Source organism: Hyperolius riggenbachi, chromosome 6 (assembly GCF_040937935.1).
Source record: "Hyperolius riggenbachi isolate aHypRig1 chromosome 6, aHypRig1.pri, whole genome shotgun sequence".
In the NCBI taxonomy this organism is placed as follows: domain Eukaryota; kingdom Metazoa; phylum Chordata; class Amphibia; order Anura; family Hyperoliidae; genus Hyperolius; species Hyperolius riggenbachi.
This window is the reverse complement of record NC_090651.1, coordinates 94,631,875-94,637,874: the sequence shown is the minus strand read 5'-3', so window position 1 is coordinate 94,637,874 and position 6,000 is coordinate 94,631,875.

The following is a 6,000-nucleotide window of genomic DNA, read 5'->3' as shown; positions in this document are numbered from 1 at the left end:
AGAGGCTTGGGGGGCCCAGAGGCTTGGGGGCAGCCAATTAGCAAAAAAAACCTCACAGAAATCGCATGCAGGAGCATGTGTAATTTTTTTCCTGCTTCCAGACACTGCTTCACAGCAGAACACTCTCTGCTGCCATTCGCCAGCTCCCGATCACATGACCTGCATGGGGTTTGGGTACCAAGGGGGCCCTAAGGCAGAGTTCCCCAACCCTGTCCTCAAGGCCCACCAACAGTACATGTTTTGCAGAAAACCACAAACATGCACAGGTGAGGTAATTAGCATCTCAGCAGAGCTGATTCAGGCCCCGTTCACACTGCACGCGTTTGTGTCCGTTTTTAAGGTACGCGTTTTGTGTGCGTTTTGCGAGGGCCAGAAAAATCAATGCAAAGGTATGGCCCTCGTTCACATATACGCGTGGCAAACGTATGCGTGGCAGAAACGCATAGTTGGATGCATTTCTGTGCGTCGCGCACAGAAACGCATTATAATGAAAGTCAATGGGCGCGCACTAAAAACGCATGGCATGCGTTTTTGTATGCGTATTCGGAGGTGCGTTTCTCGTCGGAAGTGTAGCTGACTCTTTCAGGTATGATCAAAAACGCATAAGGAAAAAACGCATACAAACGCATTACAAAAACGCGTACAAACGCGTACAAACGCATGCGTTTTTCCAGTGCGTTTACTACATGCGTTCTGCACGTTTTCCACACGCACATAATATGAACAGGGCCTTACTGCCTCTGAGGATTTCCACAAAACATGCACTGTTGGTGGGCCTTGAGGACAGGGTTGGGGAACACTGCCCTAAGGTATCATTTTTGCAAGGGGACCCCTATTAGGTCTAGTTACGCCCCTCATTGTAGCGATGGCACTCAAGCAATGTAAATAATTAAATTAATAAATTAAATGTGCTTATTTTGTAGCACAATGAGGAATCAAGTGGATCTCTAGTTTATAAATGCAAACCTAAAACAGCCCAAAAATATATGTACATCTCAGGTTTGTATGGACATGTTGCCACAACAGTATAAGACAGCTTACACAAGGACCATATTATCAAATTTACAACAGCATAGCAGCAACAGTATTATGCAATGACGGTAATCCACTGTGTGTGAGGAGCAGTACTCAGGCAGGCTGGTATACAGTGTCATGGAAGGTGATACACAGGCTGAAATGCAGAAAGAGTCTCCAACACTTGGTAGGTAGCCACCAAATAATTCTCCAGACCACAATTACATGCACGTGTACAAGAAGAACACTAAAGCTAAGTACAGATCTCAGAACATAGTTCAATGTGCAAATACCAAGTGTGAGCCACAGATGAACATTCTGACAATATATCTGTATAGCAATACACACACTTTGCTCCGCTGATTGTGCACGGTCCTACATACTATGGAGGAGCGAGGGGTCAAGCAGGGAATGCTTCACACACTGGGGAAAACAACATCAATCAGCTGGAAAAATCAGCCCAGCCAATTTATTTGACCCCATTAGCCAGGAGATTTCGGATGAGCTGGACAGATTTCTAATGATTAGATAAGGCTATAGTCTTATGATTTCTGTACAAAAGTTTTCATTTACCAGCCATTTAAACCAGTACACTGTAATACTCATTTACATTTATTGCTTAATGGTAGTTAAGTGGCTAGTACTCTTACCTTATACCTTTATGGCCCTGGGCTCCTATCCCATTGAGGAAAGCAACTTCCTACATATATTATTATTCAACCAGTGAGAATGAAGAAATAAGTATCCGGGCACCAGCCAGCAGTAATGCTTAATTCACACCTTTAATTCCTCCACCTGGAATTCCAAACATACAATACATACAGTCGGCCTAACAGCCGTTTCGCAGGAGCACCTGCTTCTTCAGAGGCAACAATTAATTGTTGCCTCTGAAGAAGTAGGTGCTCCTGCGAAACGGCTGTTAGGCCGACTGTATGTATTGTATGTTTGGAATTCCAGGTGGAGGAATTAAAGGTGTGAATTAAGCATTACTGCTGGCTGGTGCCCGGATACTTATTTCTTCATTCTCACTGGTTGTATCAATATCTTCTATCCGGAGGCACAGACTGTCCACCTGCTACCCCTGGATCTGCCTGTCTGCTCATCTAGTGCCAACCAAATGTTGTGCTCTTCTTTCTGTGGATATATTATTACTCTATTTGTGGAAATGTATTTTCTATATCTTGAGTCACTAGACATATGTACTAAAATCCAGTGGCAGAAGTGGGGAAGACACTGGTTGACACAGTTAAATGTCACCTGAACTGAGAGGGATACGGAGGCTGCCTTATTTAATTAAAGAATACCAGTTGCCTGGCTGTCCTGTTGATCATCTGCCTCTAATACTTTTAGGGCTCTTTCACACCAAGACGTTGCGTTTTAGGTGACATTAAGGTCGCATAACGTGTCTCTAACGCAACGCATGGTGGTGTTGAAGTTAAACATCAGATTCAGCCGCGTTAAGCGGCTCTTGGTGCGCTGTTTTCGTTCTATACTGATAGAACGAAAATGGCGCATGCGTCAAAAGACTGTGGAGACCACGTGATCGGAAAACTCCGCATCATGTGGTCCCGCCAGCCAATCGTCGCACAAAGCGGCCGCTCCAGGAAGTAAACACGTTACGTCAGCACAGTGCAGTGAACATTAATTAACCATGTGGCTAGTCACAATAGCGGACTCTCCCCTCCACCTCTCCTGCACTGAATATCACAGCATAGGGCCAGCAGAGGACACAGAGCCATGTCAGCTATGTATAATCATAATCTCATTAGCAACTACAACTAAAACGGCGCATGCTTAAAAAAAACAAACCAAAAAAACAGACATTACTGAGCATGTGCAAGCAGTGTAACGCAGCAAAGTACGAGTGTAACGCACAGCATGCTGCACTTTCATTAAACGTGCAGCGTTATACTCTAACGCAACGTGTGCACTGTGAACAGCACATTGATTTTTCAGTGCTGTGAGTTGGGCTGTGTTACAGGCTGCTGTAACGTGGGACTTTAACAGCCTACAGTGAAAGCAGCCTTAGTCATCGACCCAGAACAAGCATGCAAATCAAATCGTTCTAACTGAAGTCTGACTAGATTAGCTGCATGCTAGTTTCAGGTGTGTTACCGGGATACTACTTCACCTGAAGAGATCAGCAGGACTGCCGGGCAACTGGTATAACACAAAATAAATATGGCAGCCTTCCTATCCCTCTCAGTTAAGGTGGGCTAGAGAACCTCACGAAAGGTTTTCTTGGGGGGGGGGGTTCTTGCTACTCTCCAGTGGGAAAGGTCCTTATACTTACTCAAGCTGCATGCATCCTCTTGAGAAAGTAAAGGTTTTGTTAATTGTATGCAGTGAAATATTGGGATTAATATGTTCTTTTTATTTTGGTTGGTAATTAAAAATTGTGGCCAAATACTCTCTTAGTATGAGTTCATAATCCATTCCATCCTATTCCCCACAACCAAACTACGGTAAATAAAAAGAAACAAGGATGAGAACAGAACACTTGGAATCTGTGAAAGTTTCCTATCATGGTGAACTTTTTACAGTTAATCTGCACCAAAAACTACTTAACTGCCTTCTGCTCCAATACTACATGAGCAAGAAGTAAGAGCACTTGTATCATTATAGTTTCTTAATCCAGAAGTTTGTCTATGGCAAGTAATGTTCAGGTCCTACATACTGGACCATATGCCAATATGATCAAATCTTTGTGGAGTCCCAAATGCTTGTTGGGAAGCTAAGAAGCCAAATAAGGTCAAGCACCAGAATTGTGCACCATAGGGATGCATTTAATTTTGCTTTTCACTAATTAGTACTAGATTAAAGAGAATTGTACACAGGTATTATTAAATGTTTTGACTAATAGGGTAATTAAAAAAAAATAAAAATAATTAATCTTTTTTTTGAAAGTAACTCCAATTTAAAACCTGGTAGGTTAATTATTTGTTGACTTAAAGGGACTCCGAGCTCATCTTAAAAATGAAATTTGTACTCACCCGGGGCTTTCTCCAGCCCAGTGCTGGTCGGGAGGTCCCACGACGGGCTTCTTCTTCCGCGTATGGCGCGGCTGACGTCACACGCCGGCCGTCTCGCGTCATCACGGCGGCCGGCGTGGCAGTACGGCGCATGCGCGCTTTAATCGCGCATGCGCAGTACTTTCACGCCGGCCACCGTGATGACGCCCGGGCTGCCGCCGGTCAGCCATTCCGGAGCGGGGACTAGGAGAGGAGCCAGGACGCCATCGTGGGACCTCCCGACCAGCACTGGGCTGGAGAAAGCCCCGGGTGAGTACAATTTTCATTCTTAAGATGAGCTCGGAGTCCCTTTAAAGGATCACTATCATAAAAAAATGTAACATTTAAAATGCACATGTATGCATGTGTATAAACGTCGGACAGAGTAAAATGCATTATACATTTATTTTCTCTTATGTTACTGTCACTTACAGTAGGTGGTAAAAATCTGACAAGTTTTGGACAATACTATCTCCTCATGGGAGATTATTAGACTTTTCTTTTTTTTCAAAAGCACTTACTGAATGACAGTGGCTCAGTCCAGCTGCCAAAATAGTGTGCAGATAAGTAGGGTGGCTAGCCGGCATCTTTGTTTAGACACTTTACAAGAATTGCCTTTATAAAGAATAAATACTGAGAATCCCCGTGAGGAGTCCAAAACCTGTCAGATTTTTACTGCCTACTGTAAGCGTAAGCGACAGCAACAAATGAGAAAAGTAATTTATAGTCCATTTTACTCTGGGAGAAATATACTACTTATACACGTGCATAATATAAATTTTACAAATGTTTGCAATAGTGGGCCTTTAAAATGGTGCATGGATTATTCTCAAAGCCACTACATATCCCATCAGGTGACGGATGTTTAAAATGATTACTACATCTGCTTATGGAAAATGTTGCATTATGACACCATCTTCTGTGTTCATCAAAGTATGAAAAATTGTTTTGCTATACTTCTTGATTAGTTTGGACCTACACTATAGAGACATCAAAAGGACCTTGGTGAGTCTCAACAAGTCATGACACTGATGTTGTAAAAGGTGGGCTTCCATCTCTGGAGCTAAAACTGAAAAGCGTAGGTGTCCAGCGTGGGTGTCTACTCAGAACTTTTCTAAGTGCGAAGATCGATATCTGTCGTTGGAAGCAGCAGCAAAGTGCTGTTTGATGTACGCTAATTGTATAACTGAATTTTCGGATTCTTCTGAATCTTATTAACAACTAACAGTCTATCTTTTCTAAGAAGCTAGCATTGAGGTCGTTGCCGCATCTAAAAAGCAGCAATGTATTAAGCATGGATTGTCTGATCTTCCTACGATTCGCAGAACTAATGTAACCTTGTTAAACATCACATAGAGAAGGACATCATTCAATTCCACTTCCAGGAAAAGCAAATCAGTGCATAGCTGTGTAGAAGGCCAGACAGGGACATGGCAACTACTTATCCCATCTCTGGTTCACACAATGCGGTTTATTCACAAAGCTTATCTCCAGAATTATCTATCTTTACTTATTTTTCATCTGAACCACAACATTTCTTTTTAACACTTTAGAGCAAAAAATAAAACATAAAAACAATAATCATCATTTTTTTTCTTATTAAATTAAATTTGATATTATTTTTCCCCACTTTATTTTTAATATTGTTTTTTCTTCTTGGGTGCTTAAAAAGTGTTATAGATAAGGTAAAAAAAGCAGATAAGGGCCCTGATTCACTAACTTGCAGTAAGATTGCCATGTGCAGGCTGCCCATGGCAATTTTACCATCACTAACGCTGACATTGGTACGCGCGTTGCTAATTAGCACAACCTGCGTTACCTAAGTAACAAAACCGTTGCGAGGATAACAAGGCTAACACTTGGACTACTTAGGTGTGAAACAACCCTATTGTGAGTGGGTATTTGCAAATGTTTAGTATTCATAAGGGTTTCACAAAGTAAAGGTGCACACATGATAGATGGAGCATTGTGGGGC